Source organism: Helianthus annuus, chromosome 11 (genome assembly GCF_002127325.2).
Source record: "Helianthus annuus cultivar XRQ/B chromosome 11, HanXRQr2.0-SUNRISE, whole genome shotgun sequence".
NCBI lineage: Eukaryota > Viridiplantae > Streptophyta > Magnoliopsida > Asterales > Asteraceae > Helianthus > Helianthus annuus.
In genome coordinates, this window is record NC_035443.2 from 39,601,179 (window position 1) to 39,613,853 (window position 12,675).

The window sequence follows — 12,675 nt, forward strand, 5'->3', positions numbered from 1 at the left end:
TGGGAATCACACAAGGCTGTATATGTGTGTGTACGTCCCCATGAGAGTTGGGCTCAACCTTGGGATTCGTTTGGGTCGAGGACAAATAACAAGAACAATGTGTGGCCCGGTTCTAATGTGCGACTTAGGTGGAATCACATAACAAGCACACGTAACAATGCTAGTTAAACGATCATGGAATTAAGTAACGCTAACCGTAAAAGTTCGGGTTGTCACATCATCCCCAACTTGAAAGAAATTTTGTCCCGAAATTTGATAAGCAGTCAGAGAGGAGTGAAGTGATAAGTAGATCAATATGACTGTGGGTTTTCCTCGAGTGCCACATAATCCCCAACTTGAAAGGGAATTTCGTCCGGAAATTCACTAGTTGCATTGGATTAGATTCAGCAGTTTTGAGCAATTGAGGATACTTGAGCCTCATCTGATCCTCGTGTTCCCACGTGAACTCCGGTCCATGCCTTGAGTTCCAACGAACTCTCACGATTAGAATTCGACTGTGCTTATGAACCTTGACTTCATGTCCATAATTTCAATAGGTTCCTTGACAACTGTAACTTGTCGTCAATCTTTTGTTCTTGCAACGGCACTACAAGTGTTTCGTCGGGCACATACTTCTTCAGATTTGAGACGTGGAAAACATCGTGAGCGTTACCCAGTCCATCAGATAACTCAAGTATGTAATGCGGATCAGGCTTGCGGCACTTCCCAGAGCGCACCACACCCCTCCAAGGTGAGACTTTCAACAGAAAACGATTGCCTACCGCGAGTTCTAAGGATCTCCTATGCTTAACAGCTTTTCTGGCAGTCACGCGCCGCCACCATGCAATTTCTGATCGAAACGATCTTCTCAGGAGTTTCGAGTACAAATTTTGAATCTGTGGTTAGGCTGGCACCCACCTCAGCCTAACAAAGAGGTCGGTGTTGTCGCCCATACGATGCCTCGAACGGAGCTGCCTGAATACTAGAATGGGTTACTGTGGCAGTAAAACTCTGCCAAAGGTAAATGTCTTTCCAATCTTTATCAAAGTCAATCACACGTGCTCGCGGCATGTCTTCGAGTATCTAGATGGTTCGTCCACTCTAACCATCTGTTCGATGGTGATAAGCAGTGCTCATGCCTAGACGTGAGCCAATTTTGTGTATGGCCTGCCATAAATCAGGTATATATGCAGATCAAAATTATAGGTGATAGGAGTTGGCACCCTGTGCCTAGAAACCGCCTCTCTCAGGTAATTATTCACAGGATGCGAAAACTTGTCAATTTCCTTGATTGCAAGAAAGTGTGTTGGTTACATGAAACAATCAACGATCACCCAGGTGATATTGTTTCTGTTCCAAGTTTTAGGTAGACCAGTGACAGAATCTGTGACAGTCTGTTTCCATTTTCTGGTTGTTAACCCAGACCAGAAGGTTTCTGATACTCCACCTTGACTTTCGCACAAGTCAAACATCGTTCACATACGTTGCAATGTGGGCCTTCACGCCCGGCCACTAGTACAAGATCCTTAGGCCCTAATACATCCTTATCAATACCAGGACAAGTAGAATGTCGAGACTTGTGTGCTTCACCAAACATAAGTTCCATAAGGTTGCCGTAAAGTGGGACCCATATTCACTCCATAAAGTGACGAATGTTGTCCGATTTCGCTAGTAGTTGCTTCCCCATGCCCCGCATGGATTCAGCTTGAAGGTCCCCTCCCTCCATTGCTTTGGTTTCGGCAGAACGGATCTGATCAGGTAGGTTAGGGTCGATGGTGAGCTGCAAAGCTCGTACACGTTCAGGTTTCACAGTCATAACAGTTCAAGAGTTCCATCCAGCGATGCCGCCGTATATTCAGCTCTTTCGGATCAAGGCCATGCTGGAGGCCGTTGTGATCGGTCTAATTAGTGCGTTCGGTACCGTACAAGTAATGTCTCCAGACATCAAATTCAAAGACCATGGCTTCCTCAACTGCTGAAAAACGTAAGCCATCACTTTTCTCGCGTTGCATCGGCACGCAACCGAGACCCTGAATTGAAACATCGAGGTACACTACCAATCACCTGCACCATCGGGTAAGGACAATACTCAGTGTATTGTAGAGTTTGGTTTCAAAGCTAAAAAGACGTTCCCTATCTTGTCTTCCCTATACACAACACCCCACTGTGTTTGAGCGACAAAACCTGTGAGATCTTCGAAAATCCCTTGATGAATCTGTGGCAGTAGCTAGCGAGGCCAAGAAGTCATCGCATCTCTGGAGCCGATCAATTTCTAACAGACTGGATCTTAATGAGATCCACGTGTATTCCCAAACCGTTGACTATGTGACTAAGAAAGTGTACTTCTCGAACCCAGAAGTCACACTCAGACAGTCTTCGCATGGAGTTGCTCCTCCCTTAGGAGCTCTAAGATATGATACGAGTGCTGCTCATGGTGTTCCTTTCTTCAGAAATTGAGTCAAACGTCATCAATACTCACGGTTGGTGAATTTGGCGAGATGAGGTTTTCACATACTATTCATGTGATCCATATGGCTGCTGGTGTGTTGGGTAACTTGATAGACATGAACAGTAAATCGTAAGGGCCATACTGCGTCTATAATGCTGTGTTAGGAACATCCTCCCCTAGGTCTTCCATCAGGTGACAGTCCGATGTCAAGTCGATTTCTAAATAAAAGCTTGGTCCTTGCAGCTGATCAGACAGGTCGTCGATTGCGGGGTATAGGGTGACGGTTTCCAACTGTCACCGTGCTGAGTTTACGGTAGTCGATACACGTACAAAAGGACTCGTCCTTCTTTTTCACATATAGAGCTCGGGCTCCCCAAGGAGAGAAGCTAGGTCAATTAGAACCCCTTGTCCAGCAGTTCCTGAAGTTGATTGGACAGTCCTTGAAACCCTCCTGGTGCAATATGATAAGACAATAAGGGGTACGAGTAATCAGGGTTGCTTCTGTCATGATACAAATTGGTAGATTTTCGCTTTTCTTCTCCTCGGGCTGAGTACCTACAACCAGTGATAGGATAGCAGGGTAGCTGAAACGCTTCTAGACTTCCATAGTCGAAGTGATACTGACATTCAGTGAATCTCCCCCAGGGAGAGGTATACACGCGACTTTCTCTTTACAAAGGATTTTCTTGCTTGATTCTTGGACAACCCTTCATTGCCAACGACTACATCGAAGTTTCCAACAGTACAGGAAGAAGGTCAATGTCAAACACGTGACCTAAAAGATCGGGTTTGCACCCTAAGTGAACGTGTGAGGCTTCAATTAGCTAGCCATCAGCCACTTCTACAACGTGTCTGGCTTCAAGAGGTATCAGGATTGAACAGAACAGAGACGAAGCGATTAGTTACCAAGAACGTGCAGACCACCATGTTGCTATTATACTTGCGTCGCCCACGCCAATACTAAATGCTATTCCACGAGCACCACTTCCATCGTCGTTGTTATCGTTACGAGGATTGCCAACACTGTTATTGTTCCCATGGTTGTTGGCGTCTTGACTTAACACCGGATAATCCTTGTCGAAGTCTCCTTCATTTCCATACTGAAGGCTATGATCATGAGTACCTTGTTGTTGCCGTGGCCGTTGTCTCTAATGTTGTTGCTTTGAAAACAGATCCTTGCGATCTTTTGTCATTAGGGTCCACCTTCTCGCTGTTCTTGTCACGTCCTAGGGTACTGCCCATGGCGCTAATAATTACACATCCCATATTCCAGTCGGTTTCCAGCGTTTAGGCCCCGATTGATTCGTAAGAGTTGGCTCCCAAATGTTGCTTACTAGGGTTAGGGACTCGATTGAAGTCAATCTACTGGTGTGTTCGTTGTCGGTAATCAGGGTCGTCATAATACTAGTATCGGTAATGTATCACGTTCAACTTCTTATCCATCGGTCTTGTGAGCCGATTGAATGATGCACGATAAGTTGCTAGAGAGTACAGAAGTGATCATACTTTGGGATCTAAGGCGTCAATTCGTGGAATTCAAGTATACGAAGAAAGTGAGGAAGGCACAGACCAAGCATTCAACGGTTCGATAACTAACTCAAATACGTTCACATATCACCTAACATTCTTATACGGTTCGCTAGACGTTCAGATGAGTGTTCAGGTAATACTCGATGGCATCAAGATTCGCGGGGATTTGGAGGGAAGTGAAAAGATCATGCTCGCGTTAAAGGCAATCATCACTATGACTCCTATAGATTTGTTATGTTTCTCATTGGATCGAATAACGGAACAGAACCCCTTTTACACTTGTTAAGCCTCACTGGGACTCACATGCACCCCACACTATTATTATGTGTGCACCCACAATAATATTGTGATTTACATGCTCATCTCAGTTCCCCCTAACTCATGTTAAATGGTTCCTCAAACTCAAATGTCAAACGGAGGTTGTCAAAACGACAAGATCACAGAAATCTAAGGACTACAGCATACTAACAACGCATCATAATGTAAACAAGCAATTCATGTAATTATGCTATAGTGACGAGTGTGTGTCCGTATGCTACATCATAAACAAGTGTTCACTAGTCATGTAATATATACAACAGGTGAAAAAGACGAACCTTGCAATCTGCAGCTGAGTGTCATGGTCGTATTCACGTATTCAGAACTGTTCGGTTATAGTCTGGTTTTATAAAAACGTTTTAAAACCAAGTTCACTATAACCAGTGGCTCTGATACCAATCCGTCACACCCCCAAAATACCACATGCAGAAACCCCCGCGAGGCGTGTGACGTACCAGGATCTAGCCACCAATCACATTGAACTCATAACAAGATTTCAAATAAAACTTTCATTTATTAAAATAAGACATTACAAACATTATTCATTGTTTAGCGGAAGCATAATACAATAGTTAAGAATTTCATAACCCAAGTGTATAAAAACTATTAGACTTGTCTCGTGATTCCATGTATCTCGACCCATGACCACTCCAGCATCTCAGACAGCAAGTTCCAATGATATGTACCTATAGGCCTGCAAGCATGTAGAAAAGTGTATTAGCATAACGCTGGCGAGTTCACAGTTTTGTTTACCGAAAACCATGTTACACGTTTAGTTGCCAAATGTTTAGTTCAGTTTAAAAGCGATTCCAAAAACAATGTTGATAATAACTCGATACCGCAAGATGGCTCCAGATTGTTTGCCCTTCCCCAATGCTCTATCAGACATTGGTCGAGTGGTTAAGGTAATTAGTTCATGCCTGTCCTCCCTGGTACGGTGTGAGGGTGCCAAACCTAATAGCGCTATCAACTAAATACCCCATTGCCTCCCCGGCAACTAATGCGGTAGTAGATGGAACTTAAGTGATAGAAAAGAGTGTATTATCCAACATCCCAGTTTAACATTACAGTTAAACTCATTTACCCAATATTCCTCCCCCGAATATTTACCAGATGTCCCTCCCCGGGACGCATGCTTGAAAAAGAGTAGTGAACTCACCTTAGGGTCCTCAACAAAAAGTAAATCAAGTGTAGAAGCTTCTATGCCCGGTACGCCTTGATATCGATGCCATTTTATTATTAGATATATTAATTAAATGTCGTAGCCTAGTTTCACATGGTTGTCTTGGTTTCGAATTCGAGAACTCTAAACATCACACTAAGCTCTATCACCTAAATCACTAATAACACATTCGTACACATCGCACACTCATGTATTTACATGCACCCACGAAATCTCAGTTCATCACATAACATCACGTATATATATATATATATATATATATATATCTACATTGATCACGTCACAAACAAACTTGTAATTATTGCATTGCATATCACCACATGAAACCAACACTTAGACCATGCACATTCTACTCGAAATTAAGTTCATGCACATATATATAATATCACATTATTTACATATATTATACAAACTTCCATCCAAATTCACCATATCATGCATTCCCACATAAATCAGCATGTATATGTAGTGATACAATCCTATAACACGTTGAAATCTATTCCCAAGACCCTCATCATATGACCACATATTATCATAGCCACACACATGCATACATCGTTCACATATATATACATATATTCAGATTGGCAGATTTCTTATTATACAATACACATTCAACCGAGCACGACTATATTCACGTACACTAAGAGAGCTACTCAAGTTCCTATATGTCGTTCATAAGGAGAATCGTGCACACGTGCTCGACGCACCAAACATCTTCTCGGCTATGCAACCATGTACATAAGATCGATTTCGTGTTCACGAATTTATGTATGCTTACATAACCATCTCTACACCTATCATACAGATTCACTTACGAGTTTCATGGGTTTATGACCTACACTTATGTTTCATTCTACACATATAACTATCAACAGTTGCATGAAATCTCAACCAAAGGCATATATATACATTCACGGATATATTCGATGTCGTCAACGCGTTTCATGTCCACACACAATCATGAACCTACAGTTATGTTTACAAGTACAATCAGCTCAACAAGTTCCGGTTACCCGTTCATACGACACGTTCATGCCTAACATCACATACATCATTTTCGTACCATTCATGTCTACAATTTTGTTATGTACTCATGCGTACAATTTCACACACCCTAACCAAGTTTGCAACACAAATGTATTTATATATAAGCATGGTTCCACTTAACATGAATTCACAACCCAAACCCAAACCCAAACCGAAACCGAAACCGTGACGAAGAAACTACGACAACAGTGCTAACTTAAAGAATTGCGGACGAGGGGGTGAGGCCTTACCAGTGATCGGTGGCTGCATATCGGCTGAAAAGGGGTTGATGATGGCTGCCGCAAGTTTGGAGTGGAGAGATTGATGATGGTTGCCGCAAGTTTGGAATGGAGAGGTTAGGGTTTGTTTTTTTTTTTTTTTTGAAATAACAATATGTGTGGCCCGGTTCTAATGTGCGACTTAGGTGGAATCACATAACGAGCACACATAACAATACTAGTAGGTGGAATCACATAACGAGCACACATAACAATACTAGTTAAACGATCATGGAATTAAGTAACGCTAACCGTAAAAGTTCGGGTTGTCACAATTGTAGCAATTGATGGTGATGGCCACACTGCTATTGTGTTATTATTGTGGTTGATATACGATAAAAAAGATTAAATTCATCCATCTTCTTGTTGTTCATGAAATTAAAATGAACGAATTTTGTTTATTTATAAAAATAACACATGTGCAAGTGATCATGTGTAGGTTATATTACTAATAGGGATGGTGGCTCATTAATAAACACGACAAGGTAAAAGAAATTTGTCATTCTAAAAGTAACTGTAGGTTACATTATTAAAAGAAATTTGTAGTTCTAAAACTAATAATATGTATACTTATATTATTTACACATAACGTACGCAACATGTGCTGACAAACATATAAAAAAGGAACAACATAGTAGAAACTTTCATAAATTAATGTTTGGCAGATTATTTTGTAGAAACTTAATTTCGTTGACTTATTTTGCTATAACTAAGAAATAACAAATAATATAATTTTTTTTGTCGAGAAAAACTGTAGCAAACATGGCTAATTTGCTAAAAATTTCTGACAAATTTAACATTATATTTTTTAATTATTTATTTTTCTATATATAAGAAATAACAAATAAAATAACTTTTTTTTTTTCCGGAAAATAGTTGCTACAAATTTCCGACAACCTTAACATTTTATTTTTTATTATTTTCTATTTTATGAAAATTAAGAAATAACAAATAAAATAACTTTTTTATGGGAAAAATGTAGAAAACATGGCTAATTTGCTAAAAAATTCTGACATATTTAACATTTACCTTTTTAAATTAATTATTTTACTTCTACTATAATTAAGAAATTACAAAGTTGTGGGATAGTTTTAGGTTTTTTGTTTTTCTTTTCTATCGTAAAATTGTAGCAAAAATTGAGTTGTAGGAAACTTTTGTAGAAAAAATAAAGTTTTCTAGTAATGTAATATTGTACTGTGTATATGTGTGTGTGTGTGGTGGGGGGGGGGGGGTAGTCTAGCAATGGATGGTGATGGCCACACTGCTATTGTATTATTATTGTGGTTAATATACGATAAAAAAGATTGAATTCATCCATCTTCTTGTTGTTCAGAAAACTAAAATGAACGATTTTACTTATTTATAAAAATAACACATGTGTAAGTAGAGGTGCAAACGAGCCGAGCCGAGCCCGAGCTTGACCAGGCTCGAGCTCGATTAACTTATGTGAGCTCGGGCTCGAGTTCGGCTCGATTCGAGCTTTGTTTTCAAGGCTCGAGCTCGGCTCGTTTGTATTTTCTCAAGCTCGAGCTCGGCTCGGGCTCGGCTCGTTTATTGTCTATTAATTAATATATTAAATAAAAATAATATAAATAATAGACTTTTTAGGCTCGTGAGCTCGATAAGTGAAGCTCGGGCTCGGGCTCGTTTACTAAATAAGCTTATTTTTAGGTTTGAGGTCGGCTTGTAAACACGTTTGAATAAGCTCGGCTCGACTCGGCTCGTTTACACTAAGGCTCGATAAGGCTCGACGAGAAGAACGAGCTTCGCATGCGAGGCTCGAGCTCGGGCTCGATAATCAAACGAGCTTTATTTTAGGCTCAAGCTCGGCTCGGGCTCGATAAGGCTCGGCTCGTTTCGAGCTTTTTCTCGAGCCGATCTCGAGTAGCTCGCGAGCTGCTTGGCTCGTTTGCACCCCTATGTGCAAGTGAACATGTGTAGGTTATATTACTAATAGGGTTGGTGGCTCTTTGACAAACATGACAGGATAAAAGAAATTTGTCGTTCTAAAAGTAACTATAGGTTATATTATTAAAAGAAATATGTGGTTCTAAAAATAAAAATATGTATAGGTTATATTATTTACACATAACGTATGCAATATGTGCTGACAAACATATAAAAACGGAACAACTTAGTAGATACTTTCATAAATTAATGTTTAGCAAATTATTTTGTAGAAACTTGATTTCGTTCACCTATTTGTAAATAAGAAAAGGACTTGTTTGTCACGCATTTATTAATAGTAAAATCCATTTAAATCAACATGAATCAGATTAAATATCTGCTGACTATGTGTGATTACTTGTAATCTTAAACAATGTATAGTAGCAGATTCACGATGTAGCCATTTGGAAGTCAACCCTCAAGTTACAAACTGGCTATAAAGAGTACCACCCCTATTCAATATCCCAATTCAACTGCCTTTCCTCCACTTAAGCCACATACACACACTAGGTCCTCCAAAACTTTTGAAATCTAGACTTAAGGATCTGTGGAAAAATGGCATTCGTTAATAGGTTACTAACTAACTCTTACCGTAAATTTTTAAAGATTGCTCGAATATTATATATCCTAACATGTACAGTAGCTTTTTTTTTTTTCCTTTTGCTTTTTTAGGGTCAAGTTATTCTACAAAGGCTTCTAATTGTAAGAAGTGTAAGAAGGATTTATAAAGTGACAAGTGTCTAATAACTTAAAACTAAACCCACTACATCACCACCAAAAACCTAAACACCCACCCCCACCCCACCCCACCACCACCCAAAAACCTAACCCCCCCCCCCCCCCCCCGCAACCAAAAAACCTAAACCCCCCACCCCCCCCCCCCCCCCGGCAAAAAAAAAAAAACTATACCTCACAAAAAAACCCCCAAAAAACCTAAACCCCCCCCACCCCCACCCCCCAAAAACCTAAAAAAAACCTAACCCCCCCCCCCCCCACCCCCCACCCCCAAAAAACCTAACCCCCCCCCCACCCCCCAAAAACTAAAAAAATCTAAAAAAAACTAAACACCCACCCCCACCCCCACCCAAAAACCTAAACCCCACCCTTTTTTTTAGGGTGGGTGATGTGTGGGTGGGGGGGGGGTGGGGGTTTAGGTTTTTGGTGGTGGTGAATGTTTAAGGTTTTTTTTTTTTTTTTTTTTTTTTTAGTGGGGTTTTTTTGTATAGTGGGTTTTTTAGGTTATTGGACACTTGTCACTCTATAAATCATTCTTACACTTCTTACAATTAGGATCCTTTGTATTTGATCCTAATCCTGCTTTTTTATGTCTATACTTTTTCTTTAAACCTTTACCCCTTTAACATTCAGTGTTAACAATATCAACCTCTTAACTTTCTAAAAATTTTATAATCGTGTTTATTTTTATGTACGTGTTTCTATAAATTTAAATTAATTTACATTTAGACATAAATTTTTCTGGTTAATAATATATTCTTTATGCTTATTATTATGAACATTTTCTATTGGTGTATGTTTTGATATATTTTTTTTTCTATAAATGAGTCAGGTAAAATATAATATGTTTTCATGCTTAGTTTTATGTACGTGTTCAAATGGTCTAAGTTTTGACGTAAATTTTTTTCGAAAACACGTCGAGTAAAATATAATACGTTTTCATTAAGCGCTATAAATTCGAGTCACTTTACGTTTCGATACCGCTACAACAAGCCGTAACTATTTTCTTGCGTGCTTATTTTTATGCACGTGTCGGTATAAATTTAAGTTGGTTTACGATTCAACGTAAATTTTCTTTGGAAATATGTGTCATATATAATTAGTTTTCACGCTTATTTTTATGTATGTTTTCAGTTGGTCTACGCTTTAATGCAAATTACAATTAGCAAGTTATGTGGATAGTGTTTTTATCCTATTGACTTTTTTGTTTCTTTCTTAATTTTTTTGCTAGACTTTATTATTTTTATTTTTTTAGTTTTCTTTATGTTTAGTGATTTGTTTTTTTTAGTTTTCTTGATGTTTAGTGTTTTAATTTTAGTTTTTTTTTTCATTAAAGCTATATTTAAGATAATATTTATGTTTCCATTTACAATTAATTTAAAATCAATTCGTCCCGCTATCCAATTTATATTTATTTTTATGGTTTTCTGTCGATATAAAACATGTGTCGATATTCTTTTGAACATATTTCTTTCGGTTGGTATACTGAAGCAAAATAGATATCGACCGAAACCGTACAACGTAGCGCGTATATTCCTACTAGTTACATATATAATTGTTTCAGGGTGGCATGTAGTCTTCCATCCAAATGGGCTTCAGTCGATGCATCTTCTCACATGATTCCAACATCAATCGGACCCTTTGTGCAAGGGAAGTTTGTGGTGCGGCGTCAAACACATTCCAATTATTCTTCTCTCTCTACAATAAAGAGTAGCGACCTTAAGCCAAAATTCATGCAAGTTTATGATTCTATAAAATCCGACGTACTTCATGATCCTTCATTTGAATTCGATGACGATTCTCGTCAATGGGTTGAATAGGTACGTTTCCTAAGCATACAATTATCTAGGTTTGTTTTTCACCTCCTCATTTGAATGTCGCACCCCAAAGATTCAAATTTTTTCCGTAACATATGCTATATAAACACAACGGATGTCTATACTTTATACTAAAAATCAAATCCTACATCTCTTCAAGAAAGGTTCAAAATAAATCACACTTTTAACTATACTAATGACATAAGCTTTATAAAAAATTACATGGAAAACCATGTATCTATGTTTTGGAAATGTTCATGAAAACAATGAACTCTTAGAACTTCAACCCAAAATAGTAAAACTGGGTAAAAGCGTAGAACTCAACTTAGGCTTTGTGTGTGTTGAAGATCTACACTAAAAACCTTCATAAATTAATAATGTTGGGACTAACATGTTTTATTAATTTAGCGAGATATTATAATATCGATAAATTAATAGTTTATTAATTTAAAATGGTTTTACATAAGACCTTTAAATTTCTAAGTCCAATGCATATTCACAAATTAATTGAATTTGTCAAGTTCATTGTTTTTAAATACAAAACGTTAGTTCATGGCACCAAAACATAAATTACAAAAACAAGTTTCAATGCACATTTCTTAAGTGCATTGCAAGCGGCAATAACTCTTCACAACTTTTTGTTGTAATACGAGAAAACAATGCCCCAACTCTTATGTGCAATGAGGAGATTTAAAGATGAACTCAAGATAGATTTGACGTTCAATAAAAAAAATAGATTCATTTTTTACTAGACAATCTTAGAATTTGGAATATTTTAGTAATTATTAATTTACAGTTTCGTTGGTACCAATATGTATACACTGAGATTTCAAAAAAGTTATATCTTATTATTTTATCGATTGGGGTCCAATTTTGTACTAGTCCCAAGTTGGGACTAGACAAATTATTAATTTTATCGAGGTTACTAATTTATCGAGTATTAATTTATAGAGGTTTAAATGTATCATTCATTTCATGCGACGATATCGTAAGGTCGGTCAAAAATTTAATTAAAAGTGTCCTAATCACCTTTACTAGTAAAGAGCAAGTAGAGCGTCGAATCCACGGGGATTTAGTGGAAAGTGTTAAAGTTCATTGCTTTTAATGGTTATCTAATTTTAACTAATTGATTTTTGCTGATTGAGAGAATGATTATGAAAACAAATTAAATTAGTGTGGTTGTAAACAATTGTGAGAAAAAGAACCAATCTTCGGGTTTTCAGGTTAAGCAGAAAATCGGGTAACCTAATTACTACCAATTGGAAATCACATAGACATGATTTGTTAACTTACTCGTTTTGATAAATATCTTACAGATAATATATTTGGTTGCAATGATCCACGAAACCGAAAGATTGATGCAACTGAATAGTAACCTAGCTAATTACCAATCCTAGATTTCACAAACAT

At 38.1% G+C, this 12,675-nt stretch overlaps 1 pseudogene; it reads left to right on the plus strand.

Moving 5' to 3' along the window:
- The first annotated feature begins 3,187 nt into the window (after window positions 1-3,187).
- Window positions 3,188-12,675, plus strand: part of LOC110890050 — a 46,311-nt pseudogene continuing 36,823 nt past the window's right edge.